This window comes from Heloderma suspectum, chromosome W (assembly GCF_057233095.1).
Source record: "Heloderma suspectum isolate Gila_16-S chromosome W, 16-S_ref, whole genome shotgun sequence".
In the NCBI taxonomy this organism is placed as follows: Eukaryota; Metazoa; Chordata; class Lepidosauria; order Squamata; family Helodermatidae; genus Heloderma; species Heloderma suspectum.
The window spans coordinates 18335001-18362659 of NC_139475.1; positions in this window are offsets into that span (position 1 = coordinate 18335001).

Sequence of the window (27659 nt, forward strand, 5' to 3'; positions counted from 1 at the left end):
AGGGCTAGGGCTAGAGCTACGGTTAGGGCTAGCGTTATGGCTAGGGTTAGGGTTCGGTGAGGTTTAGGGTTAGGAGTAGAGTTAGGGTTAGGGTGAGGGCTAGGTTTAGGGTGAGGGTTAGTTTTAGGGTTTGGGTTAGGGCTAGGGTTATCATTAGGGTTAGGGCTAGGGTTAGGGTTAGGTTTATGATTATGGTTAGGGTTTTGGTTAGGTTTAGTGGTAGGCTTTGGGTTAGGGTTAGGGCTAGGGTTTGGGTTAGGGTTTGGGTTAGGGTTAGGGTTAGGATTAGGGCTAGGGCTAGTGTTAGGGCTAGGGCTAGGGCTAGGTTAATGGTTAGGACATGCGTTAGAGCTAGATTTAGGGCTAGCGTTAGGGTTCAGGTTCAGTTTAGGTTTACAGTTTGAGTTAGGGGTAGGGGTAGGGTAGGGCTAGGGCTAGGGTTAGGGCTAGGCCTAGGGTTAGAATTAGGGCTAAGGTTAGGTTTAGGCTTAGGCTTAGCATTAGGGTTAGCGCTAGGGTTACGTTTAGGGTTAGGGATAGGGTTAAGTTTAGGGCTCGGGTTAGGGTTAGGGTTACGGTTATGGTTAGGGTTAGGGTTAGTGGTAGGGGTTGGGTTAGGGTTAGGGCTAGGGTCAGGGTTGGGGCTAGGGTTAGGGTTAGGGTTATTGTAAGTGAGAGGGTTAGGGCTAAGCCTAGGGTTATGCTTAGGGTTAGGGATACTGTTTGGGTTAGGGTTAGGGTTAGGGTAAGGGTTTGGGTTAGGGTTAGGGCTAGGGTGAGGTTTAGGGTTAGGGTTAGGGTTAGGGTTAGGTCTAGGGTTAGGGTTATCGTTAGGGTGACGCTTTGGGCTAGGGTTAGGGTTAGGTTTAGGGTTAGGGTTAGGGTTCGGGCTAGGGCTAGGGTTAGGGCTAGGGCTAGGGCTACGGATAGGGCTAGGGTAAGGTCTAGGGTTAGGGCTAGGGCTAGGGAAAGGGTTAGGGCTAGGGTTAGAACTAGAGCTAGGGCTAGGATTAGGGTTAGGGTTACAGTTAGTGAGAGGGTTAGGGCTAAGGCTAGTGTTAGGGTGAGATTTAGGTTTAGGAATATGGTTTTTTGTTAGGGTTAGGGTTATGGTTAGCGTTAGGATTAGGGTTAGGGCTAGGGTTAGGTCGAGGGTTAGGGTTAGGGTTAGGGTTAGGGTTAGGGTTAAGGTTAGGGTTAGGGTTAGGGTTAGGGTTTGGGTTAGGGTTAGGGTTAGTGTTCGGGCTAGGGCTAGGGTTAATGCTAGGGCTACGGTTAGGGCTAGGGTTAGGGCTAGGGTTAGGGCTTGGGTTGGGGTTAGGGTTAGGGCTAGGGCTAGGGCTAGGGCAAGGGTTAGGGCAAGGGCTATGTTTAGGTTTAGGGTTAGGGTTAGGGTTAGGGTTAGGGTTAGGGTGAGGGTTAGGGCTAGGGCTAGGGCTAGGGCTAGGGCAAGGGTTAGGGCAAGGACTATGATTAGGGTTAGAGTTCGGGTTAGGGTTATGGTTGGGGTTAGGGTGAGGGTCAGGACTAGGGTTAGCGTGAGGGTTAGGGTTAGTGTTAGGGCCAGGGTTAGCATTAGGGTCAGGGCTACGGTTAGGGTTAGGGGTAGGGGTAGGGGTAGGATTAGGGTAGGGTTAGGGTTACGGCTATGGTTAGGGTTAGGGCTCGGACAAGGGTTAGGGCTAAGGCTAGGGCTAGTGTTAGGGTTAGGGCTATGGCTAGGGCAAGGGTTAAGGTTAGGGTTAGGGTTAGGTATAGGGTGAGGGCTAGGGTTAGGGTGAGGGTTCTGGTTAGTGTTAGGGCTAGGGTAAGCATTAGGGTTAGGGCTACGGTTATGGTTAGGGTTGGTATTAGGGTTAGTGGTAGGCTTTGGGTTAGGGTAAGGTCTAGGGTTAGGGCTAGGGCTAGGGTAAGGGTTAGGGCTAGGTTTAGAACTTGAGCTAGGGCTAGGGTTAGGGTTAGGGTTCAGTTTCAGTTTAGGGTTACAGTTTGGTTTAGGGGTAGGGGTAGGGGTAGGGTTAGGTCTAGGCCTAGGGTTAGGGTTAAGGCTATAGTTAGGTTTAGGGTTAGGGTTAGGGTTAGCGCTAGGGTTAGGCTTAGGGTTAGGGTTAGGGCTAGGGTTAGGTTTAGGGCTCGGGTTAGGTTTTGGGTTACGGTTCTGGTTCTGGTTAGGGTTTGGGTTAGCGTTACGGTTAGTGGTAGGTGTTGGGTTAGGGTTAGGGATAGGGATAGAGTTTAGGCTATGATTAGGGTTAGGTTACAGTTAGTGAGAGGGTTAGGGCTAAGGCTAGTGTTAGGGTTAGGCTTAGGTTTAGGGATATGGTTTGGGTTAGGCTTAGGGTTAGGGCTAGGGTTAGGGTTAGGGTTAGGGTTAGGGTTAGGTCTAGGGTTAGGGTTAGGGTTATGGTTAGGGTTAGGGTTAGGGTTAGGGTTAGGGTTAGGGTTAGTGTTAGGGTTAGGGTTAGGGTTCGGGCTAGGGCTAGGGTTAGGGCTAGGGCTATGGTTACGACTAGGGTTAGGGCTAGGGTTAGGGCTACGGCAAGGGTTACGGCAAGGGCTATGGTTAGGGTTATGGTTAGGGTTAGGGTTAGGGTCAGGGTTAGGGTGAGGGCTAGGGTTAGGGTGAGGGTTAGGGTTAGTGTTAGGGCTAGGGTTAGCATTAGGGTTAGGGCTACGGTTAGGGTCAGGGTTAGGGCTATGGTTATGGTTAGGGTTTGGGTTAGGGTTTGTGGTAGGCTTTGGGTTAGGGTTAGGTCTAGGGTTAGGGTTTGGGCTAAGGTTAGGGTTAGGGTTATGGCTAGGGTTAGGGTTTGGGTTAGGTTTAGGATTTGGGTTAGAGTTAGGGTTAGGGCTAGGGTTAGGTTTAGGGTTAGGGTTAGGGTTAGGGCTGGGGTTGGGCTGGAGGTTAGGGTGAGGGTTACGGTTGGGGTTGTGGTTGGTGTCGTGTTGTGGTTGGGGTTAGGGTTTGAGTTTGGGTTCGGGTTCCGGATAGGGTTAGAATTAGTGTTAGGGTTAGGGTTAGGGCTAGGGCTAGGGTTAGGGTTAGGGCTAGGGCTAGGGCTACGGATAGGGCTAGGGTTAGGGCTAGGGTTAGGGCTTAGGTTAGGGTTAGGGTTAGGGTTAGGGTTAGGGTTCGGGTTAGGTATAGGTTGAGGGCTAGGGTTAGGGTGAGGGTTCTGGTTAGTGTTAGGGCTAGGGTTAGCATTAGGGTTAGGGCTACGGTTATGGTTAGGGTTTGTGTTAGGGTTAGTGGTAGGCTTTGAGTTAGGGTAAGGTCTAGGGTTAGGGCTAGGGCTAGGGTCAGGGTTAGGGCTAGGTTTAGAACTAGAGCTAGGGCTAGGGTTAGGGTTAGGGTTCAGTTTTAGTTTAGGGTTACAGTTTGGTTTAGGGGTAGGGGTAGGGGTAGGGTTAGGTCTAGGCCTAGGGTTTGGGTTAAGGCTATAGTTAGGTTTAGGGTTAGGGTTAGGGTTAGCGCTAGGGTTAGGCTTAGGGTTAGGGTTAGGGCTAGGGTTAGGTTTAGGGCTCGGGTTAGGGTTAGGGTTACGGTTCTGGTTCTGGTTAGGGTTTGGGTTAGCGTTAGGGTTAGGGTTAGTGGTAGGTGTTGGGTTAGGGTTAGTGCTAGGTATAGAGTTTAGGCTAGGATTAGGGTTAGGGTTACAGTTAGTGAGAGGGTTAGGGCTAAGGCTAGTGTTAGGGTGAGATTTAGGTTTAGGGATATGTTTTTTTGTTAGGGTTAGGGTTATGGTTAGCGTTAGGATTAGGGTTAGGGCTAGGGTGAGGTCGAGGGTTAGGGTTAGGGTTAGGGTTAGGGTTAGGGTTAAGGTTAGAGTTAGGGTTAGGGTTAGGGTTTGGGTTAGGGTTAGTGTTCGGGCTAGGGCTAGGGTTACTGCTAGGGCTACGGTTAGGGCTAGGGTTAGGGCTAGGGGTAGGGCTTGGGTTAGGGTTAGGGTTAGGGCTAGGGCTATGGTTAGGGTTAGAGTTCGGACAAGGGTTAGGTCTAAGGCTAGGGCTAGTGTTAGGGTTAGGGCTATGGCTAGGTCTTGGGCTAGGGCAAGGGTTAGGGTTAAGGTTAGGTATAGGGTGAGGGCTAGGGTTAGGGTGAGGGTTCTGGTTAGTGTTAGGGCTAGGGTAAGCATTAGGGTTAGGGCAACGGTTATGGTTAGGGTTTGTATTAGTGTTAGTGGTAGGCTTTGGGTTAGGGTAAGGTCTAGGGTTAGGGCTAGGGTTAGGGTTAATGTTAGGGCTAGGGTTAGGGTTAGGTTTGGGGTTACGGTTAGGGTTACGGTTAGGGTTAGGGTTAGGGTTAGAGTTAGGGCTAGGGTTGGGGTAGAGGTTAGGGTTAGGGTTAGGGTTAGGATTAGGTTTACGGTTGTGGTTGCGGTTGGTGTTGTGTTGTGGTTGGGGTTGGGGTTAGGGTTTGAGTTCGGGTTCGGTTCGGGTTAGGGTTAGGGTTAGGGTTTGGGGTAGGTTTATGGTTTGGGTTAGGGTTAGGGTTGGGGTTGGGGTTAGGTTTAGGGCTAGGGCTAGGGTTAAAGCTAGGGCTAGGGCTAGGGTTAGGGTTAGCGTTAGGGTTAGCGCTAGGACTAGGGTTAGGGTTGGGGTTAGGGCTAGGGCTAGGGTTAGGTTTAGGGGTAGGGATAGGTTTAGGGATAGGGTCTGGGCTAGGGTTAGGTTTAGGGTTAAGGCTCGGGCTAGGGCTAGGGCTAGGGCTAGGGCTAGGGATAGGGATAGGGATAGGGATAGGGATAGGGCTAGGGCTAGGGCTAGGGCTAGGGTTAGTGTTAGGGTTAGGGCTAGGGTTCGGGTTCGGGTTAGGGTGGGGTTAGGGCTACGGCTAGGGTTTGGGTTTGGGTTAGGGTTAGGGCTAGGGATAGGACTAGGGATAGGGATAGGGATAGGGATAGGGATAGGGATAGGACTAGGGCTAGGGATAGGGATAGGGCTAGGGCAAGGGTTAGGTCAAGGGCTATTGTTACGGTTAAGTTTAGGGTCAGTGTGAGGGCTATGGTTAGGGTGAGGGTGAGGGTTACGGCTAGGGTTATCATTAGGGTTACGGCTAGGGTTAGGGTTAGGTTTATGATTATGGTTAGGGTTTTGGTTAGGTTTAGTGGTAGGCTTTGGGTTAGGGTTAGGGCTAGGGTTTGGGTTAGGGTTTGGGTTAGGGTTAGGGATAGGTTTAGGGATAGGGTCTGGGCTAGGGTTAGGTTTAGGGTTAAGGCTCGGGCTAGGGCTAGGTATAGGGCTAGGGCTAGGGCTAGGGCTAGGGCTAGGGTTAGGGTTAGGGTTAGGGCTATGGTTCGGGTTAGGGCTAGAGTTCGGGTTAGGGTTAGGGTGGGGTTAGGGCTACGGCTAGGGTTAGGGCTTGGGTTATGTTTAGGGTTAGGGTTAGGGTTAGGGTTAGGGCTAGGGCTAGGGTTAGGGCTAGGGCTAGGACTAGGGATAGGGACAGGGATAGGGATAGGGCTAGGGCTAGGACTAGGGATAGGGATAGGGCTAGGGCAAGGGTTAGGTCAAGGGCTATTGTTACGGTTAGGGTTAGGGTCAGTGTGAGGGCTATGGTTAGGGTGAGGGTGAGGGTGAGGGTTACGGCTAGGGTTAGCATTAGGGTTAGGGCTGGCGTTAGCGTTAGCGTTAGAGTTAGGTTTAGGTTTAGGGTTAGGGTTAGGGTTAGGGCTAGGGCTAGGGCTACGGTTAGGGCTAGCGTTATGGCTAGGGTTAGGGTTCGGTGAGGTTTAGGGTTAGGAGTAGAGTTAGGGTGAGGGTGAGGGCTAGGTTAGGGGTGAGGGTTAGTTTTAGGGTTAGGGTTAGGGCTAGGGTTATCATTAGGGTGAGGGCTAGGGTTAGGGTTAGGTTTATGATTATGGTTAGGGTTTTGGTTAGGTTTAGTGGTAGGCTTTGGGTTAGGGTTAGGGCTAGGGTTTGGGTTAGGGTTTGGGTTAGGGTTAGGGTTAGGATTAGGGCTAGGGCTCGTGTTAGCGCTAGGGCTAGGGCTAGGGTAACGGTTAGGACATGCGTTAGAGCTAGAGTTAGGGCTAGCGTTAGGGTTCAGGTTCAGTTTAGGGTTACAGTTTGAGTTAGGGGTAGGGCTAGGGTAGGGCTAGGGCTAGGGTTAGGGCTAGGCCTAGGGTTAGAATTAGGGCTAAGGTTAGGTTTAGGGTTAGGGTTAGCGTTAGGGTTAGCGCTAGGGTTACGTTTAGGGTTAGGGATAGGGTTAGGTTTAGGGCTCGGGTTATGGTTAGGGTTACGGTTAGGGTTAGGGTTTGGGTTAGGGTTAGGGTTAGTGGTAGGGGTTTGGTTAGTGTTAGGGCTAGGGTCAGGGTTGGGGCTAGGGTTAGGGTTAGGGTTATTGTAAGTGAGAGGGTTAGGGCTAAGCCTAGGGTTATGCTTAGGGTTAGGGATACTGTTTGGGTTAGGGTTAGGGTTAGGGTAAGGGTTAGGGTTAGGGTTAGGGCTAGGGTGATGTTTAGGGTTAGGGTTAGGGTTAGGGTTAGCTCTAGGGTTAGGGTTATCGTTAGGGTGACGCTTTGGGCTAGGGTTAGGGTTAGGGTTAGGGTTAGGGTTAGGCTTAGGCTTAGGGTTCGGGCTAGGGCTAGGGTTAGGGCTAGGGCTAGGGCTAGGGTGAGGGTTCTGGTTAGTGTTAGGGCTAGGGTTAGCATTAGGGTTAGGGCTACGGTTATGGTTAGGGTTTGTGTTAGGGTTAGTGGTAGGCTTTGAGTTAGGGTAAGGTCTAGGGTTAGGGCTAGGGCTAGGGTTAGGGCTAGGGCTAGGGCTACGGATAGGGCTAGGGTTAGGGCTAGGGTTAGGGCTTAGGTTAGGGTTAGGGTTAGGGTTAGGGTTCGGGTTAGGTATAGGGTGAGTGCTAGGGTTAGGTTGAGGGTTCTGGTTAGTGTTAGGGCTAGGGTTAGCATTAAGGTTAGGGCTACGGTTATGGTTAGGATTTGTGTTAGGGTTAGTGGTAGGCTTTGAGTTAGGGTAAGGTCTAGGGTTAGGGCTAGGGCTAGGGTAAGGGTTAGGGCTAGGGGTAGAACTAGAGCTAGGGCTAAGGTTAGGGTTAGGGTTCAGTTTTAGTTTAGGGTTACAGTTTGGTTTATGGGTAGGGGTAGGGGTAGGGGTAGGTCTAGGCCTAGGGTTAGGGTTAAGGCTAAAGTTAGGTTTAGGGTTAGGGTTAGGGTTAGCGCTAGGGTTAGGGTTAGGGTTAGGGTTAGGGCTAGGGTTAGGTTTAGGGCTCGGGTTAGGGTTAGGGTTACGGTTCTGGTTAGGGTTTGGGTTAGCGTTAGGGTTAGTGGTAGGTGTTGGGTTAGGGTTAGGGCTAGGGATAGAGTTTAGGCTAGGATTAGGGTTAGGGTTACAGTTAGTGAGAGGGTTAGGGCTAAGCCTAGTGTTAGGGTGAGATTTAGGTTTAGGGATATGTTTTTTGTTAGGGTTAGGGTTATGGTTAGCGTTAGGATTAGGGTTAGGGCTAGGGTTAGGTCGAGGGTTAGGGTTAGGGTCAGGGTTAGGGTTAGGGTTAGTGTTCGGGCTAGGGCTAGGGCTAGGGTTACTGCTAGGGCTACGGTTAGGGCTAGGGTTAGGGCTAGGGTTAGGGCTTGGGTTAGGGTTAGTTTTAGGGCTAGGGCTAGGGCTAGGGCAAGGGTTAGGGCAAGGGCTATGGTTAGGGTTAGGGTTAGGGTTAGGGTTAGGGTTAGGGTGAGGGTTAGGGCTAGGGCTAGGGCTAGGGCAAGGGTTAGGGCAAGGGTTAGGGCAAGGGCTATGATTAGGGTTAGAGATCGGGTTAGGGTTACGGTTGGGGTTAGGGTGAGGGTCAGGACTAGGGTTAGGGTGAGGGTTAGGGTTAGTGTTAGGGGCAGGGTTAGCATTAGGGTCAGGGCTACGGTTAGGGTTATGGGAAGGGGTCGGGGTAGGATTAGGGTAGGGTTAGGGTTATGGCTATGGTTAGGGTTAGGGCTCGGATAAGGGTTAGGGTTAAGGCTAGGGCTAGTGTTAGGGTTAGGGCTATGGCTAGGGCTTGGGCTAGGGCAAGGGTTAGGTTTAGGGTTAGGGTTAGGTATAGGGTGAGGGCTAGGGTTAGGGTGAGGGTTCTGGTTAGTGTTAGGGCTAGGGTTAGCATTAGGGTTAGGTCTACGGTTATCGTTAGGGTTTGTGTTAGGGTTAGTGGTAGGCTTTGAGTTAGGGTAAGGTCTAGGGTTAGGGCTAGGGCTAGGGTCAGGGTTAGGGCTAGGTTTAGAACTAGAGCTAGGGCTAGGGTTAGGGTTAGGGTTCAGTTTTAGTTTAGGGTTACAGTTTGGTTTAGGGGTAGGTGTAGGGGTAGGGTTAGGTCTAGGCCTAGGGTTTGGGTTTCAGGCTATAGTTAGGTTTAGGGTTAGGGTTAGGGTTAGCGCTAGGGTTAGGCTTAGGGTTAGGGTTAGGGCTAGGGTTAGGTTTAGGGCTCGGGTTAGGGTTAGGGTTACGGTTCTGGTTCCGGTTAGGGTTTGGGTTAGCGTTAGGGTTAGTGGTAGGTGTTGGGTTAGGGTTAGGGCTAGGGATAGAGTTTAGGCTAGGATTAGGGTTAGGGTTACAGTTAGTGAGAGGGTTAGGGCTAAGGCTAGTGTTAGGGTGAGAGTTAGGTTTAGGGATATGGTTTTTTGTTAGGGTTAGGGTTATGGTTAGCGTTAGGATTAGGGTTAGGGCTAGGGTTAGGTCGAGGGTTAGGGTTAGGGTTAGGGTTAGGGTTAGGGTTAGGGTTAGGGTTAAGGTTAGAGTTAGGGTTAGGGTTAGGGTTAGGGTTTGGGTTAGGGTTAGTGTTCAGGCTAGGGCTAGGGTTACTGCTAGGGCTATGGTAAGGGCTAGGGTTAGGGCTAGGGGTAGGGCTTGGGTTAGGGTTAGGGTTAGGGCTAGGGCTAGGGCTAGGGCAAGGGTTAGGGCAAGGGCTATGGTTAGGGTTAGGGTTAGGGTTAGGGTTAGGGTGAGGGTTAGGGCTCGGGCTAGGGCTAGGGCAAGGGTTAGGGCAAGGGCTATGGTTAGGGTTAGAGATCGGGTTAGGGTTACGGTTGGGGTTAGGGTGAGGGTCAGGACTAGGGTTAGGGTGAGGGTTAGGGTTAGTGTTAGGGCCAGGGTTAGCATTAGGGTCAGGGCTACGGTTAGGGTTATGGGAAGGGGTAGGGGTAGGATTAGGGTAGGGTTAGGGTTACGGCTATGGTTAGGGTTAGGGCTCGGACAAGGGTTAGGGCTAAGGCTAGGGCTAGTGTTAGGGTTAGGGCTATGGCTAGGGCTTGGGCTAGGGCAAGGGTTAGGGTTAGGGTTAGGGTTAGGTATAGGGTGAGGGCTACGGTTAGGGCGAGGGTTTGTATTAGGGTTAGTGGTAGGCTTTGGGTTAGGGTAAGGTCTAGGGTTAGGGCTAGGGCTAGGGTAAGGTTTAGGGCTAGGTTTAGAACTAGAGCTAGGGCTAGGGTTAGGGTTAGGGTTCAGTTTCAGTTTAGGGTTACAGTTTGGTTTAGGGGTAGGGGTAGGGTTAGGTCTAGGCCTAGGGTTAGGGTTAAGGCTATAGTTAGGTTTAGGGTTAGGGTTAGGGTTAGCGCTAGGGTTAGGCTTAGGGTTAGGGTTAGGGCTAGGGTTAGGTTTAGGGCTCGGGTTAGGTTTAGGGTTACGGTTCTGGTTCTGGTTAGGGTTTGGGTTAGCGTTACGGTTAGTGGTAGGTGTTGGGTTAGGGTTAGGGCTAGGGATAGAGTTTAGGCTAGGATTAGGGTTAGGTTACAGTTAGTGAGAGGGTTAGGGCTAAGGCTAGTGTTAGGGTGAGATTTAGGTTTAGGGATACGGTTTTTTGTTAGGGTTAGGGTTATGGTTAGCGTTAGGATTAGGGTTAGGGCTAGGGTTAGGTCGAGGGTTAGGGTTAGGGTTAGGGTTAAGGTTAGGGTTAGGGTTAAGGTTAGAGTTAGGGTTAGGGTTAGGGTTTGTGTTAGGGTTAGGGTTAGTGTTCGGGCTAGGGCTAGGGTTACTGCTAGGGCTACAGTTAGGGCTAAGGTTAGGGTTAGGGTTAGGGTTAGGGCTAGGGTTAGGGCTTGGGTTAGGGTTAGGGCTAGGGCTAGGGCTAGGGCAAGGGTTAGGCAAGGGCTATGGTTAGGGTTAGGGTTAGGGTTAGGGTTAGGGTTAGGGTGAGGGTTAGGGCTAGGGCTAGGGCAAGGGTTAGGGCAAGGGCTATGCTTAGGGTTAGAGTTAGGGTTAGGGTTAGGGTTAGGGTTAGGGCTAGGGTGAGGTTTAGGGTTAGGGTTAGGGTTAGGTCTAGGGTTAGGGTTATCGTTAGGGTGACGCTTTGGGCTAGGGTTAGGGTTAGGGTTAGGGTTAGGGTTCGGGTTCAGGTTCGGGCTAGGGCTAGGGTTAGGGCTAGGGCTAGGGCTAGGGCTACGTATAGGGCTAGCGTTAGGGCTAGGGTTAGGGCTTAGGTTAGGGTTAGGGTTAGGGTTAAGGTTTAGGGTTCGGGTTAGGTATAGGGTGAGGGCTAGGGTTAGGGTGAGGGTTCTGGTTAGTGTTAGGGCTAGGGTTAGGGTTAGCATTAGGGTTAGGTCTACGGTTATGGTTAGGGTTTGTGTTAGGGTTAGTGGTAGGCTTTGAGTTAGGGTAAGGTCTAGGGTTAGGGCTAGGGCTAGGGTCAGGGTTAGGGCTAGGTTTAAAACTAGAGCTAGGGCTAGGGTTAGGGTTAGGGTTCAGTTTTAGTTTAGGGTTACAGTTTGGTTTAGGGGTAGGGGTAGGGGTAGGGTTAGGTCTAGGCCTAGGGTTTGGGTTAAGGCTATAGTTAGGGTTAGGGTTAGGGTTAGGGTTAGCGCTAGGGTTAGGCTTAGGTTTAGGGTTAGGGCTAGGGATAGAGTTTAGGCTAGGATTAGGGTTAGGGTTACAGTTAGTGAGAGGGTTAGGGCTAAGGCTAGTGTTAGGGTGAGACTTAGGTTTAGGGATATGGTTTTTTGTTAGGGTTAGGGTTATGGTTAGCGTTAGGATTAGGGTTAGGGCTAGGGTTAGGTCGAGGGTTAGGGTTAGGGTTAGGGTTAGGGTTAGGGTTAGGGTTAAGGTTAGAGTTAGGTTTAGGGTTAGGGTTAGGGTTTGGGTTAGGGTTAGTGTTCAGGCTAGGGCTAGGGTTACTGCTAGGGCTACGGTAAGGGCTAGGGTTAGGGCTAGGGGTAGGGCTTGGGTTAGGGTTAGGGTTAGGGCTAGGGCTAGGGCTAGGGCAAGGGTTAGGGCAAGGGCTATGGTTAGGGTTAGGGTTAGGGTTAGGGTTAGGGTCAGGGTGAGGGTTAGGGCTCGGGCTAGGGCTAGGGCTAGGGCAAGGGTTAGGGCAAGGGCTATGGTTAGGGTTAGAGATCGGGTTAGGGTTACGGTTGGGGTTAGGGTGAGGGTCAGGACTAGGGTTAGGGTGAGGGTTAGGGTTAGTGTTAGGGCCAGGGTTAGCATTAGGGTCAGGGCTACGGTTAGGGTTATGGGAAGGGGTAGGGGTAGGATTAGGGTAGGGTTAGGGTTACGGCTATGGTTAGGGTTAGGGCTCGGACAAGGGTTAGGGCTAAGGCTAGGGCTAGTGTTAGGGTTAGGGCTATGGCTAGGGCTTGGGCTAGGGCAAGGGTTAGGGTTAGGGTTAGGGTTAGGTATAGGGTGAGGGCTAGGGTTAGGGTGAGGGTTCTGGTTAGTGTTAGGGCTAGGGTAAGCATTAGGGTTAGGGCTACGGTTATGGTTAGGGTTTGTATTAGGGTTAGTGGTAGGCTTTGGGTTAGGGAAAGGTCTAGGGTTAGGGCTAGGGCTAGGGTAAGGGTTAGGGCTAGGTTTAGAACTAGAGCTAGGGCTAGGGTTAGGGTTAGGGTTCAGTTTCAGTTTAGGGTTACAGTTTGGTTTAGGGGTAGGGGTAGCGGTAGGGGTAGGTCTAGGCCTAGGCTTAGGGTTAAGGCTATAGTTAGGTTTAGGGTTAGGGTTAGGGTTAGCGCTAGGGTTAGGCTTAGGTTTAGGGTTAGGGCTAGGGTTAGGTTTAGGGCTCGGGTTAGGTTTAGGGTTACGGTTCTGGTTCTGGTTAGGGTTTGGGTTAGCGTTACGGTTAGTGGTAGGTGTTGGGTTAGGGTTAGGGCTAGGGATAGAGTTTAGGCTAGGATTAGGGTTAGGTTACAGTTAGTGAGAGGGTTAGGGCTAAGGCTAGTGTTAGGGTGAGATTTAGGTTTAGGGATACGGTTTTTTGTTAGGGTTAGGGTTATGGTTAGCGTTAGGATTAGGGTTAGGGCTAGGGTTAGGTCGAGGGTTAGGGTTAGGGTTAAGGTTAGGGTTAGGGTTAGGGTTAAGGTTAGAGTTAGGGTTAGTGTTAGGGTTTGTGTTAGGGTTAGTATTCGGGCTAGGGCTAGGGTTACTGCTAGGGCTACAGTTAGGGCTAAGGTTAGGGCTAGGGTTAGGGCTAGGGTCAGGGCTTGGGTTAGGGTTAGGGCTAGGGCTAGGGCTAGGGCAAGGTTTAGGCAAGGGCTATGGTTAGGGTTAGGGTTAGGGTTAGGGTTAGGGTTAGGGTTAGGGTGAGGGTTAGGGTGAGGGTTAGGGCTAGGGCTAGGGCAAGGGTTAGGCAAGGGCTATGGTTAGGGTTAGGGTTAGGGTTAGGGTTAGGGTTAGGGTGAGGGTTAGGGCTAGGGCTTGGGCAAGGGTTAGGGCAAGGGCTATGCTTAGAGTTAGAGTTAGGGTTAGGGTTAGGGTTGGGGTTAGGGTGAGGGTCAGGGCCAGGGTTAGGGTGAGGGTTAGGGTTAGTGTTAGGGCCAGGGTTAGCATTAGGGTCAGGGCTACGGTTAGGGTTAGGGGTAGGGGTAGGGGTAGGGGTAGGATTAGGGTAGTGTTAGGGTTACGGCTATGGTTAGGGTTAGGGTTAGGGTTAGGGTTAGGGTTAGAGTTAGGGCAAGGGTTAGGGCTAGAGTTCAGGTTAGGTTTAGGGTAGGGTTAGGGCTAGGGCTAGGGTTAGGGTTAGGGTTAGGTTTAGGGCGAGGGCTAGGGCTAGGGCTAGGGTTTGTGTTAGGGTTAGGGCTAGGGCTAGGGCTAGGGCTAGGGCTAGGGTTAGTGTTAGGGTTAGGGTAGGGTTAGGGTTAGGTTTAGGTGTAGGGTTAGGGTTAGGCTTAGGGGCAGGTTTAGGGGTAGGGCTAGGGTTAGTTGTAGTGTTAGAGCTAGGGCTAGGGCTTGGGATAGGGATAGGAATAGGGATAGGGATAGGGATAGGGATAGGGATAGGGATAGGGATAGGGTTAGTGTTAGTGTTAGGGCTAGGGCTAGGGTTAGGGTTAGGGTTAGGGTTAGGGTTAGGGTTAGGGCTAGGGTTAGGGTTAGGGTTAGGGCTAGGGTTAGGGTTAGGGTTCGGGCTAGGATTAGGGCTAGGGTTAGGGCTAGGGCTAGGGCTAGGGTAACGGTTAGGGCTAGGGTTAGAGCTAGAGCTAGGGCTAGGGTTAGGGTTCAGGTTCAGGTTCAGTTTAGGGTTACAATTTGGGTTAGGGGCAGGGGTAGGGGTAGGGGTATGGTTACGGCTAGGCCTAGGGTTAGGGCTAGGGCTAGGGTTAGGTTTAGGGTTAGCGTTAGAGTTAGGATTAGCGCTAGGGTTAGGGTTATGGTTAGGGTTAGGGTTAGGTTCAGGTTTAGGGCTCGGGTTAGTGTTAGGTTTAGGGTTACGGTTCTGGTTAGGGTTTGGGTTAGGGTTAGGGTTAGTGGTAGGGGTTGGGTTAGGGCTAGGGTTAGGGTTTGGGCTAGGATTAGGGTTAGGGTTACAGTTAGTGAGAGGGTTAGGGCTAAGGCTAGGGTTAGGGTGAGATTTAGGTTTAGGGATATGGTTTTTTGTTAGGCTTAGGGTTATGGTAAGCGTTAGGATTAGGGTTAGGGCTAGGGTTAGGTCGAGGGTTAGGGTTAGGGTTAGGGTTAGGGTTAGGGTTAGGGTTAGGGTTGGGGTTAAGGTTAGAGTTAGGGTTAGGGTTAGGGTTTGGGTTAGGGTTAGGGTTAGTGTTCGGGCTAGGGCTAGGGCTACTGCTAGGGCTACGGTTAGGCCTAGGGTTAGGGCTAGGGTTAGGGCTTGGGTTAGGGTTAGGGTTAGGGCTAGGGCTAGGGCTAGGGCTAGGGCAAGGGTTAGGGTTAGGGTTAGGGTTAGGGTTAGGGTTAGGGCTTGGTGAGGGTTAGGGTTAGGGTTGGGGTTAGGGTGAGGCCTAGGTTTAGGGTGAGGGTTAGTTTTAGGGTTAGGGTTAGGGCTAGGGTTATCATTAGGATTAGGGCTAGGGTTAGGGTTAGGTTTATGATTATGGTTAGGGTTTTGGTTAGGTTTAGTGGTAGGCTTTGGGTTAGGGTTAGGGCTAGGGTTTGGGTTAGGGTTTGGGTTAGGGTTAGGGTGAGGATTAAGGCTATGGCTAGGGTTAGGGTTAATGTTAGGGCTAGGGCTAGGGTTAGGTTTGGGGTTACGGTTAGGGTTAGGGTTAGGGTTAGGGTTAGAGTTAGGGCTAGGGTTGTGGTTGAGGTTAGGGTTAGGGTTAGGGTTAGGCTTAGGGTTACGGTTGTGGTTGCGGTTGGTGTTGTGGTTGGGGTTGGGGTTAGGGTTTGAGTTCGGGTTCGGTTCGGTTCGGGTTAGGGTTAGGGTTAGGGTTAGGGTTAGGGTTGGGGTTGGGGTTAGGTTTAGGGCTAGGGCTAGGGCTAGGGCTAGGGCTAGGGTTAAAGCTAGGACTAGGGCTAGGGTTAGGGTTAGCGTTAGGGTTAGCGCTAGGGCTAGGGTTAGGGTTAGGGGTAGGGTTAGGGTTAGGGTTAGTGCTAGGGCTAGGGTTAGGGGTAGGGGTAGGGTTAGGGTTAGGGTTAGGGTTAGGGCTAGGGTTAGGTTTAGAGGTAGGGATAGGTTTAGGGATAGGGTCTGGGCTAGGGTTAGGTTTAGGGTTACGGCTCGGGCTAGGGCTAGGGATAGGGCTAGGGCTAGGTCTAGGGCTAGGGTTAGCGTTACGGTTAGGGCTAGGGTTCGGGTTAGGGCTAGGGTTATCATTAGGATTAGGGCTAGGGTTAGGGTTAGGTTTATGATTATGGTTAGGGTTTTGGTTAGGTTTAGTGGTAGGCTTTGGGTTAGGGTTAGGGCTAGGGTTTGGGTTAGGGTTTGGGTTAGGGTTAGGGTGAGGATTAAGGCTATGGCTAGGGTTAGGGTTAATGTTAGGGCTAGGGCTAGGGTTAGGTTTGGGGTTACGGTTAGGGTTAGGGTTAGGGTTAGGGTTAGGGCTAGGGTTGTGGTTGAGGTTAGGGTTAGGGTTAGGGTTAGGCTTAGGGTTACGGTTGTGGTTGCGGTTGGTGTTGTGGTTGGGGTTGGGGTTAGGGTTTGAGTTCGGGTTCGGTTCGGTTCGGGTTAGGGTTAGGGTTAGGGTTAGGGTTAGGGTTGGGGTTGGGGTTAGGTTTAGGGCTAGGGCTAGGGCTAGGGCTAGGGCTAGGGTTAAAGCTAGGACTAGGGCTAGGGTTAGGGTTAGCGTTAGGGTTAGCGCTAGGGCTAGGGTTAGGGTTAGGGGTAGGGTTAGGGTTAGGGTTAGTGCTAGGGCTAGGGTTAGGGGTAGGGGTAGGGTTAGGGTTAGGGTTAGGGTTAGGGCTAGGGTTAGGTTTAGAGGTAGGGATAGGTTTAGGGATAGGGTCTGGGCTAGGGTTAGGTTTAGGGTTACGGCTCGGGCTAGGGCTAGGGATAGGGCTAGGGCTAGGTCTAGGGCTAGGGTTAGCGTTACGGTTAGGGCTAGGGTTCGGGTTAGGGCTAGGGTTCGGGTTAGGGTTAGGGTGGGGTTAGGGCTACGGCTAGGGTTAGGGCTTGGGTTAGGGTTAGGGTTAGGGTTAGGGTTAGGATTAGGGCTAGGGCTAGTCTTAGGGCTAGGGCTAGGGCTGGGTAACTGTTAGGACATGCGTTAGAGCTAGATTTAGGGCTAGCGTTAGGGTTCAGGTTCAGTTTAGGGTTACAGTTTGAGTTAGGGGTAGGGGTAGGGTAGGGCTAGGGCTAGGGTTAGGGCTAGGCCTAGGGTTAGAATTAGGGCTAAGGTTAGGTTTAGGGTTAGGGTTAGCGTTAGGGTTAGCGCTAGGGTTACGTTTAGGGTTAGGGATAGCGTTAGGTTTAGGGCTCGGGTTAGGGTTAGGGTTACGGTTATGGTTAGGGTTTGGGTTAGGGTTAGGGTTAGTGGTAGGGGTTGGGTTAGGGTTAGGGCTAGGGTCAGGGTTGGGGCTAGGGTTAGGGTTAGGGTTATTGTAAGTGAGAGGCTTAGGGCTAAGCCTAGGGTTATGGTTAGGGTTAGGGATACTGTTTCGGTTAGGATTAGGGTTAGGGTTAGGGTTAGGGTAAGGGTTAGGGTTAGGGTTAGGGTTAGGGCTAGGGTGAGGTTTAGGGTTAGGGTTAGGGTTAGGGTTAGGTCTAGGGTTAGGGTTATCGTTAGGGTGACGCTTTGGGCTAGGGTTAGGGTTAGGGTTAGGATTAGGGTTAGGGTTCGGGTTTGGGTTCGGGCTAGGGCTAGGGTTAGGGCTAGGGCTAGGGCTACGGATAGGGCTAGGGTTAGGGCTAGGGTTAGGTCTTAGGTTAGGGTTAGGGTTAGGGTTAGGTTTATGGTTCGGGTTAGGTATAGGGTGAGGGCTAGGGTTAGGGTGAGGGTTCTGGTTAGTGTTAGGGCTAGGGTTAGCATTAGGGTTAGGGCTACGGTTATGGTTAGGGTTTGTGTTAGGGTTAGTGGTAGGCTTTGAGTTAGGGTAAGGTCTAGGGTTAGGGCTAGGGCTAGGGTCAGGGTTAGGGCTAGGTTTAGAACTAGAGCTAGGGCTAGGGTTAGGGTTAGGGTTCAGTTTTAGTTTAGGGTTACAGTTTGGTTTAGGGGTAGGGGTAGGGGTAGGGGTAGGTCTAGGCCTAGGGTTTGGGTTAAGGCTATAGTTAGGTTTAGGGTTAGGGTTAGGGTTAGCGCTAGGGTTAGGCTTAGGGTTAGGGTTAGGGCTAGGGTTAAGTTTAGGACTCGGGTTAGGGTTAGGGTTACGGTTCTGGTTCTGGTTAGGGTTTGGGTTAGCGTTAGGGTTAGGGTTAGTGGTAGGTGTTGGGTTAGGGTTAGGGCTAGGGATAGAGTTTAGGCTAGGATTAGGGTTAGGGTTACAATTAGTGAGAGGGTTAGGGCTAAGGCTAGTGTTAGGGTGAGATTTAGGTTTAGGGATATTTTTTTTGTTAGGGTTAGGGTTATGGTTAGCGTTAGGATTAGGGTTAGGGCTAGGGTTAGGTCGAGGGCTATTGTTACAGTTAGGGTTAGGGTCAGTGTGAGGGCTATGGTTAGGGTGAGGGTGAGGATGATGGTTACGGCTAGGGTTAGCATTAGGGTTAGGGCTGGCGTTAGCGTTAGAGTTAGGTTTAGGGTTAGGGTTAGGGTTAGGGTTAGGGTTAGGGTTAGGGCTAGGGCTAGAGCTACGGTTAGGGCTAGCGTTATGGCTAGGGTTAGGGTTCGGTGAGGTTTAGGGTTAGGAGTAGAGTTAGGGTTAGGGTGAGGGCTAGGTTTAGGGTGAGGGTTAGTTTTAGGGTTTGGGTTAGGGCTAGGGTTATCATTAGGGTTAGGGCTAGGGTTAGGGTTAGGTTTATGATTATGGTTAGGGTTTTGGTTAGGTTCAGTGGTAGGCTTTGGGTTAGGGTTAGGGCTAGGGTTTGGGTTAGGGTTTGGGTTAGGGTTAGGGTTAGGATTAGGGCTAGGGCTAGTGTTAGGGCTAGGGCTAGGGCTAGGTTAATGGTTAGGACATGCGTTAGAGCTAGATTTAGGGCTAGCGTTAGGGTTCAGGTTCAGTTTAGGGTTACAGTTTGAGTTAGGGGTAGGGGTAGGGTAGGGCTAGGGCTAGGGCTAGGCCTAGGGTTAGAATTAGGGCTAAGGTTAGGTTTAGGCTTAGGCTTAGCGTTAGGTTTAGCGCTAGGGTTACGTTTAGGGTTAGGGATAGGGTTAAGTTTAGGGCTCGGGTTAGGGTTAGGGTTACGGTTATGGTTAGGGTTAGGGTTAGGGTTAGTGGTAGGGGTTGGGTTAGGGTTAGGGCTAGGGTCAGGGTTGGGGCTAGGGTTAGGGTTAGGGTTATTGTAAGTGAGAGGGTTAGGGCTAAGCCTAGGGTTATGCTTAGGGTTAGGGATACTGTTTGGGTTAGGGTTAGGGTTAGGGTAAGGGTTTGGGTTAGGGTTAGGGCTAGGGTGAGGTTTAGGGTTAGGGTTAGGGTTAGGGTTAGGTCTAGGGTTAGGGTTATCGTTAGGGTGACGCTTTGGGCTAGGGTTAGGGTTAGGTTTAGGGTTAGGGTTAGGGTTCGGGCTCGGGCTAGGGTTAGGGCTAGGGCTAGGGCTACGGATAGGGCTAGGGTAAGGTCTAGGGTTAGGGCTAGGGCTAGGGAAAGGGTTAGGGCTAGGGTTAGAACTAGAGCTAGGGCTAGGATTAGGGTTAGGGTTACAGTTAGTGAGAGGGTTAGGGCTAAGGCTAGTGTTAGGGTGAGATTTAGGTTTAGGAATATGGTTTTTTGTTAGGGTTAGGGTTATGGTTAGCATTAGGATTAGGGTTAGGGCTAGGGTTAGGTCGAGGGTTAGGGTTAGGGTTAGGGTTAGGGTTAGGGTTAAGGTTAGGGTTAGGGTTAGGGTTAGGGTTTGGGTTAGGGTTAGGGTTAGTGTTCGGGCTAGGGCTAGGGTTACTGCTAGGGCTACGGTTAGGGCTAGGGTTAGGGCTAGGGTTAGGGCTTGGGTTGGGGTTAGGGTTAGGGCTAGGGCTAGGGCAAGGGTTAGGGCAAGGGCTATGTTTAGGTTTAGGGTTAGGGTTAGGGTTAGGGTTAGGGTGAGGGTTAGGGCTAGGGCTAGGGCTAGGGCTAGGGCAAGGGTTAGGGCAAGGACTATGATTAGGGTTAGAGTTCGGGTTAGGGTTATGGTTGGGGTTAGGGTGAGGGTCAGGACTAGGGTTAGCGTGAGGGTTAGGGTTAGTGTTAGGGCCAGGGTTAGCATTAGGGTCAGGGCTACGGTTAGGGTTAGGGGTAGGGGTAGGGGTAGGATTAGGGTAGGGTTAGGGTTACGGCTATGGTTAGGGTTAGGGCTCGGACAAGGGTTAGGGCTAAGGCTAGGGCTAGTGTTAGGGTTAGGGCTATGGCTAGGGCAAGGGTTAAGGTTAGGGTTAGGGTTAGGGTTAGGGTGAGGGCTAGGGTTAGGGTGAGGGTTCTGGTTAGTGTTAGGGCTAGGGTAAGCATTAGGGTTAGGGCTACGGTTATGGTTAGGGTTGGTATTAGGGTTAGTGGTAGGCTTTGGGTTAGGGTAAGGTCTAGGGTTAGGGCTAGGGCTAGGGTAAGGGTTAGGGCTAGGTTTAGAACTAGAGCTAGGGCTAGGGTTAGGGTTAGGGTTCAGTTTCAGTTTAGGGTTACAGTTTGGTTTAGGGGTAGGCATAGGGGTAGGGTTAGGTCTAGGCCTAGGGTTAGGGTTAAGGCTATAGTTAGGTTTAGGGTTAGGGTTAGGGTTAGCGCTCGGGTTAGGCTTAGGGTTAGGGTTAGGGCTAGGGTTAGGTTTAGGGCTCGGGTTAGGTTTTGGGTTACGGTTCTGGTTCTGGTTAGGGTTTGGGTTAGCGTTACGGTTAGTGGTAGGTGTTGGGTTAGGGTTAGGGATAGGGATAGAGTTTAGGCTATGATTAGGGTTAGGTTACAGTTAGTGAGAGGGTTAGGGCTAAGGCTAGTGTTAGGGTTAGGCTTAGGTTTAGGGATATGGTTTGGGTTAGGCTTAGGGTTAGGGCTAGGGTTAGGGTTAGGGTTAGGGTTAGGTCTAGGGTTAGGGTTAGGGTTATGGTTAGGGTTAGGGTTAGGGTTAGGGTTAGGGTTAGGGTTAGGGTTAGTGTTAGGGTTAGGGTTAGGGTTCGGGCTAGGGCTAGGGTTAGGGCTAGGGCTATGGTTACGACTAGGGTTAGGGCTAGGGTTAGGGCTACGGCAAGGGTTACGGCAAGGGCTATGGTTAGGGTTATGGTTAGGGTTAGGGTTAGGGTCAGGGTTAGGGTTAGGGCTAGGGTTAGGGTGAGGGTTAGGGTTAGTGTTAGGGCTAGGGTTAGCATTAGGGTTAGGGCTACGGTTAGGGTCAGGGTTAGGGCTATGGTTATGGTTAGGGTTTGGGTTAGGGTTTGTGGTAGGCTTTGGGTTAGGGTTAGGTCTAGGGTTAGGGTTTGGGCTAAGGTTAGGGTTAGGGTTATGGCTAGGGTTAGGGTTTGGGTTAGGTTTAGGATTTGGGTTAGAGTTAGGGTTAGGGCTAGGGCTAGGGTTAGGTTTAGGGTTAGGGTTAGGGTTAGGGCTGGGGTTGGGGTTGAGGTTAGGGTGAGGGTTACGGTTGGGGTTGTGGTTGGTGTCGTGTTGTGGTTGGGGTTGGGGTTAGGGTTTGAGTTTGGGTTCGGGTTCCGGATAGGGTTAGAATTAGTGTTAGGATTAAGGTTAGGGCTAGGGCTAGGGTTAGGGTTAGGGCTAGGGCTAGGGCTACGGATAGGGCTAGGGTTAGGGCTAGGGTTAGGGCTTAGGTTAGGGTTAGGGTTAGGGTTAGGGTTAGGGTTCGGGTTAGGTATAGGTTGAGGGCTAGGGTTAGGGTGAGGGTTCTGGTTAGTGTTAGGGCTAGGGTTAGCATTAGGGTTAGGGCTACGGTTATGGTTAGGGTTTGTGTTAGGGTTAGTGGTAGGCTTTGAGTTAGGGTAAGGTCTAGGGTTAGGGCTAGGGCTAGGGTCAGGGTTAGGGCTAGGTTTAGAACTAGAGCTAGGGCTAGGGTTAGGGTTAGGGTTCAGTTTTAGTTTAGGGTTACAGTTTGGTTTAGGGGTAGGGGTAGGGGTAGGGTTAGGTCTAGGGTTTGGGTTAAGGCTATAGTTAGGTTTAGGGTTAGGGTTAGGGTTAGCGCTAGGGTTAGGCTTAGGGTTAGGGTTAGGGCTAGGGTTAGGTTTAGGGCTCGGGTTAGGGTTAGGGTTACGGTTCTGGTTCTGGTTAGGGTTTGGGTTAGCGTTAGGGTTAGGGTTAGTGGTAGGTGTTGGGTTAGGGTTAGTGCTAGGTATAGAGTTTAGGCTAGGATTAGGGTTAGGGTTACAGTTAGTGAGAGGGTTAGGGCTAAGGCTAGTGTTAGGGTGAGATTTAGGTTTAGGGATATGTTTTTTTGTTAGGGTTAGGGTTATGGTTAGCGTTAGGATTAGGGTTAGGGCTAGGGTTAGGTCGAGGGTTAGGGTTAGGGTTAGGGTTAGGGTTAGGGTTAGGGTTAGGGTTAGGGTTAAGGTTAGAGTTAGGGTTAGGGTTAGGGTTTGGGTTAGGGTTAGTGTTCGGGCTAGGGCTAGGGTTACTGCTAGGGCTACGGTTAGGGCTAGGGTTAGGGCTAGGGGTAGGGCTTGGGTTAGGGTTAGGGTTAGGGCTAGGGCTAGGGCTAGGGCAAGGGTTAGGGCAAGGGCTATGGTTAGGGTTAGAGTTCGGACAAGGGTTAGGTCTAAGGCTAGGGCTAGTTTTAGGGTTAGGGCTATGGCTAGGTCTTGGGCTAGGGCAAGGGTTAGGGTTAAGGTTAGGTATAGGGTGAGGGCTAGGGTTAGGGTGAGGGTTCTGGTTAGTGTTAGGGCTAGGGTAAGCATTAGGGTTAGGGCAACGGTTATGGTTAGGGTTTGTATTAGTGTTAGTGGTAGGCTTTGGGTTAGGGTAAGGTCTAGGGTTAGGGCTAGGGTTAGGGTTAATGTTAGGGCTAGGGCTAGGGTTAGGTTTGGGGTTACGGTTAGGGTTACGGTTAGGGTTAGGGTTAGGGTTAGAGTTAGGGCTAGGGTTGGGGTAGAGGTTAGGGTTAGGGTTAGGGTTAGGATTAGGTTTACGGTTGTGGTTGCGGTTGGTGTTGTGTTGTGGTTGGGGTTGGGGTTAGGGTTTGAGTTCGGGTTCGGTTCGGGTTAGGGTTAGGGTTAGGGTTTGGGGTAGGTTTATGGTTTGGGTTAGGGTTAGGGTTGGGGTTGGGGTTAGGTTTAGGGCTAGGGCTAGGGTTAAAGCTAGGGCTAGGGCTAGGGTTAGGGTTAGCGTTAGGGTTAGCGCTAGGACTAGGGTTAGGGTTGGGGTTAGGGCTAGGGCTAGGGTTAGGTTTAGGGGTAGGGATAGGTTTAGGGATAGGGTCTGGGCTAGGGTTAGGTTTAGGGTTAAGGCTCGGGCTAGGGCTAGGGCTAGGGATAGGGATAGGGATAGGGATAGGGATAGGGATAGGGATAGGGCTAGGGCTAGGGTTAGTGTTAGGGTTAGGGCTAGGGTTCGGGTTAGGGCTAGAGTTCGGGTTAGGGTTAGGGTGGGGTTAGGGCTACGGCTAGGGTTTGGGCTTGGGTTAGGGTTAGGGCTAGGGATAGGACTAGGGATAGGGATAGGGATAGGGATAGGGATAGGACTAGGGCTAGGGATAGGGCTAGGGCTAGGGCAAGGGTTATGTCAAGGGCTATTGTTACGGTTAAGTTTAGGGTCAGTGTGAGGGCTATGGTTAGGGTGAGGGTGAGGGTTACGGCTAGGGTTAGCATTAGGGATAGGGCTGGCGTTAGCGTTAGCATTAGAGTTAGGTTTAGGTTTAGGGTTAGGGTTAGGGTTAGGGTTAGGGCTAGGGCTAGGCCTACGGTTAGGGCTTGCGTTATGGCTAGGGTTAGGGTTTGGTGAGGTTTAGGGTTAGGAGTAGAGTTAGGGTTAGGGTGAGGGCTAGGTTTAGGGTGAGGGTTAGTTTTAGGGTTAGGGTTAGGGCTAGGGTTATCATTAGGGTTAGGGCTAGGGTTAGGGATAGGTTTATGATTATGGTTAGGGTTTTGGTTAGGTTTAGTGGTAGGCTTTGGGTTAGGGTTAGGGCTAGGGTTTGGGTTAGGGTTTGGGTTAGGGTTAGGGTTAGGATTAGGGCTAGGGCTAGTGTTAGGACTAGGGCTAGGTTAACGGTTAGGACATGCGTTAGAGCTAGAGTTAGGGCTAGCGTTAGGGTTTAGGTTCAGTTTAGGGTTACAGTTTGAGTTAGGGGTAGGGGTAGGGTAGGGCTAGGGCTAGGGTTAGGGCTAGGCCTAGGGTTACAATTAGGGCTAAGGTTAGGTTTAGGGTTAGGGTTAGCGCTAGGGTTAGCGCTAGGGTTACGTTTAGGGTTAGGGATAGGGTTAGGTGTAGGGGTAGGGATAGGTTTAGGGATAGGGTCTGGGCTAGGGTTAGGTTTAGGGTTAAGGCTCGGGCTAGGGCTAGGTATAGGGCTAGGGCTAGGGCTAGGGCTAGGGCTAGGGTTAGGGTTAGGGTTAGGGCTATGGTTCGGGTTAGGGCTAGAGTTCGGGTTAGGGTTAGGGTGGGGTTAGGGCTACGGCTAGGGTTAGGGCTTGGGTTATGTTTAGGGTTAGGGTTAGGGTTAGGGTTAGGGCTAGGGCTAGGGTTAGGGCTAGGGCTAGGACTAGGGATAGGGACAGGGATAGGGATAGGGATAGGGATAGGGCTAGGGCTAGGGCTAGGACTAGGGATAGGGATAGGGCTAGGGCAAGGGTTAGGTCAAGGGCTATTGTTACGGTTAGGGTTAGGGTCAGTGTGAGGGCTATGGTTAGGGTGAGGGTGAGGGTGAGGGTTACGGCTAGGGTTAGCATTAGGGTTAGGGCTGGCGTTAGCGTTAGCGTTAGAGTTAGGTTTAGATTTAGGGTTAGGGTTAGGGCTAGGGCTAGGGCTACGGTTAGGGCTAGCGTTATGGCTAGGGTTAGGGTTCGGTGAGGTTTAGGGTTAGGAGTAGAGTTAGGGTGAGGGTGAGGGCTAGGTTAGGGGTGAGGGTTAGTTTTAGGGTTAGGGTTAGGGCTAGGGTTATCATTAGGGTGAGGGCTAGGGTTAGGGTTAGGTTTATGATTATGGTTAGGGTTTTGGTTAGGTTTAGTGGTAGGCTTTGGGTTAGGGTTAGGGCTAGGGTTTGGGTTAGGGTTTGGGTTAGGGTTAGGGTTAGGATTAGGGCTAGGGCTCGTGTTAGCGCTAGGGCTAGGGCTAGGGTAACGGTTAGGACATGCGTTAGAGCTAGAGTTAGGGCTAGCGTTAGGGTTCAGGTTCAGTTTAGGGTTACAGTTTGAGTTAGGGGTAGGGCTAGGGTAGGGCTAGGGCTAGGGTTAGGGCTAGGCCTAGGGTTAGAATTAGGGCTAAGGTTAGGTTTAGGGTTAGGGTTAGCGTTAGGGTTAGCGCTAGGGTTACGTTTAGGGTTAGGGATAGGGTTAGGTTTAGGGCTCGGGTTATGGTTAGGGTTACGGTTAGGGTTAGGGTTTGGGTTAGGGTTAGGGTTAGTGGTAGGGGTTGGGTTAGGGTTAGGGCTAGGGTCAGGGTTGGGGCTAGGGTTAGGGTTAGGGTTATTGTAAGTGAGAGGGTTAGGGCTAAGCCTAGGGTTATGCTTAGGGTTAGGGATACTGTTTGGGTTAGGGTTAGGGTTAGGGTAAGGGTTAGGGTTAGGGTTAGGGCTAGGGTGATGTTTAGGGTTAGGGTTAGGGTTAGGGTTAGCTCTAGGGTTAGGGTTATCGTTAGGGTGACGCTTTGGGCTAGGGTTAGGGTTAGGGTTAGTGTTAGGGTTAGGCTTAGGCTTAGGCTTAGGGTTCGGGCTAGGGCTAGGGTTAGGGCTAGGGCTAGGGCTAGGGTGAGGGTTCTGGTTAGTGTTAGGGCTAGGGTTAGCATAAGGGTTAGGGCTACGGTTATGGTTAGGGTTTGTGTTAGGGTTAGTGGTAGGCTTTGAGTTAGGGTAAGGTCTAGGGTTAGGGCTAGGGCTAGGGTTAGGGCTAGGGCTAGGGCTACGGATAGGGCTAGGGTTAGGGCTAGGGTTAGGGCTTAGGTTAGGGTTAGGGTTAGGGTTAGGGTTCGGGTTAGGTATAGGGTGAGTGCTAGGGTTAGGTTGAGGGTTCTGGTTAGTGTTAGGGCTAGGGTTAGCATTAAGGTTAGGGCTACGGTTATGGTTAGGATTTGTGTTAGGGTTAGTGGTAGGCTTTGAGTTAGGGTAAGGTCTAGGGTTAGGGCTAGGGCTAGCTAAGGGTTAGGGCTAGGGGTAGAACTAGAGCTAGGGCTAAGGTTAGGGTTAGGGTTCAGTTTTAGTTTAGGGTTACAGTTTGGTTTATGGGTAGGGGTAGGGGTAGGGGTAGGTCTAGGCCTAGGGTTAGGGTTAAGGCTAAAGTTAGGTTTAGGGTTAGGGTTAGGGTTAGCGCTAGGGTTAGGCTTAGGGTTAGGGTTAGGGCTAGGGTTAGGTTTAGGGCTCGGGTTAGGGTTAGGGTTACGGTTCTGGTTAGGGTTTGGGTTAGCGTTAGGGTTAGTGGTAGGTGTTGGGTTAGGGTTAGGGCTAGGGATAGAGTTTAGGCTAGGATTAGGGTTAGGGTTACAGTTAGTGAGAGGGTTAGGGCTAAGCCTAGTGTTAGGGTGAGATTTAGGTTTAGGGATATGTTTTTTTGTTAGGGTTAGGGTTATGGTTAGCGTTAGGATTAGGGTTAGGGCTAGGGTTAGGTCGAGGGTTAGGGTTAGGGTTAGGGTTAGGGTTAGGGTTAGGGTTAGGGTTAGGGTTAAGGTTAGAGTTAGGGTTAGCGTTAGGGTTTGGGTTAGGGTTAGGGTTAGTGTTCGGGCTAGGGCTAGGGTTACTGCTAGGGCTACGGTTAGGGCTAGGGTTAGGGCTAGGGTTAGGGCTTGGGTTAGGGTTAGTTTTAGGGCTAGGGCTAGGGCTAGGGCAAGGGTTAGGGCAAGGGCTATGGTTAGGGTTAGGGTTAGGGTTAGGGTTAGGGTGAGGGTTAGGGCTAGGGCTAGGGCTAGGGCAAGGGTTAGGGCAAGGGTTAGGGCAAGGGCTATGATTAGGGTTAGAGATCGGTTTAGGGTTACGGTTGGGGTTAGGGTGAGGGTCAGGACTAGGGTTAGGGTGAGGGTTAGGGTTAGTGTTAGGGGCAGGGTTAGCATTAGGGTCAGGGCTATGGTTAGGGTTATGGGAAGGGGTCGGGGTAGGATTAGGGTAGGGTTAGGGTTATGGCTATGGTTAGGGTTAGGGCTCGGATAAGGGTTAGGGTTAAGGCTAGGGCTAGTGTTAGGGTTAGGGCTATGGCTAGGGCTTGGGCTAGGGCAAGGGTTAGGTTTAGGGTTAGGGTTAGGTATAGGGTGAGGGCTAGGGTTAGGGTGAGGGTTCTGGTTAGTGTTAGGGCTAGGGTTAGCATTAGGGTTAGGTCTACGGTTATCGTTAGGGTTTGTGTTAGGGTTAGTGGTAGGCTTTGAGTTAGGGTAAGGTCTAGGGTTAGGGCTAGGGCTAGGGTCAGGGTTAGGGCTAGGTTTAGAACTAGAGCTAGGGCTAGGGTTAGGGTTAGGGTTCAGTTTTAGTTTAGGGTTACAGTTTGGTTTAGGGGTAGGTGTAGGGGTAGGGTTAGGTCTAGGCCTAGGGTTTGGGTTAAGGCTATAGTTAGGTTTAGGGTTAGGGTTAGGGTTAGCGCTAGGGTTAGGCTTAGGGTTAGGGTTAGGGCTAGGGTTAGGTTTAGGGCTCGGGTTAGGGTTAGGGTTACGGTTCTGGTTCCGGTTAGGGTTTGGGTTAGCGTTAGGGTTAGTGGTAGGTGTTGGGTTAGGGTTAGGGCTAGGGATAGAGTTTAGGCTAGGATTAGGGTTAGGGTTACAGTTAGTGAGAGGGTTAGGGCTAAGGCTAGTGTTAGGGTGAGAGTTAGGTTTAGGGATATGGTTTTTTGTTAGGGTTAGGGTTATGGTTAGCGTTAGGATTAGGGTTAGGGCTAGGGTTAGGTCGAGGGTTAGGGTTAGGGTTAGGGTTAGGGTTAGGGTTAGGGTTAAGGTTAGAGTTAGGGTTAGGGTTAGGGTTAGGGTTTGGGTTAGGGTTAGTGTTCAGGCTAGGGCTAGGGTTACTGCTAGGGCTATGGTAAGGGCTAGGGTTAGGGCTAGGGGTAGGGCTTGGGTTAGGGTTAGGGTTAGGGCTAGGGCTAGGGCTAGGGCAAGGGTTAGGGCAAGGGCTATGGTTAGGGTTAGGGTTAGGGTTAGGGTTAGGGTTAGGGTGAGGGTTAGGGCTCGGGCTAGGGTTAGGGCTAGGGCAAGGGTTAGGGCAAGGGCTATGGTTAGGGTTAGAGATCGGGTTAGGGTTACGGTTGGGGTTAGGGTGAGGGTCAGGACTAGGGTTAGGGTGAGGGTTAGGGTTAGTGTTAGGGCCAGGGTTAGCATTAGGGTCAGGGCTACGGTTAGGGTTATGGGAAGGGGTAGGGGTAGGATTAGGGTAGGGTTAGGGTTACGGCTATGGTTAGGGTTAGGGCTCGGACAAGGGTTAGGGCTAAGGCTAGGGCTAGTGTTAGGGTTAGGGCTATGGCTAGGGCTTGGGCTAGGGCAAGGGTTAGGGTTAGGGTTAGGGTTAGGTATAGGGTGAGGGCTACGGTTAGGGCGAGGGTTTGTATTAGGGTTAGTGGTAGGCTTTGGGTTAGTGTAAGGTCTAGGGTTAGGGCTAGGGCTAGGGTCAGGGTTAGGGCTAGGTTTAGAACTAGAGCTAGGGCTAGGGTTAGGGTTAGGGTTCAGTTTCAGTTTAGGGTTACAGTTTGGTTTAGGGGTAGGGGTAGGGTTAGGTCTAGGCCTAGGGTTAGGGTTAAGGCTATAGTTAGGTTTAGGGTTAGGGTTAGGGTTAGCGCTAGGGTTAGGCTTAGGGTTAGGGTTAGGGCTAGGGTTAGGTTTAGGGCTCGGGTTAGGTTTAGGGTTACGGTTCTGGTTCTGGTTAGGGTTTGGGTTAGCGTTACGGTTAGTGGTAGGTGTTG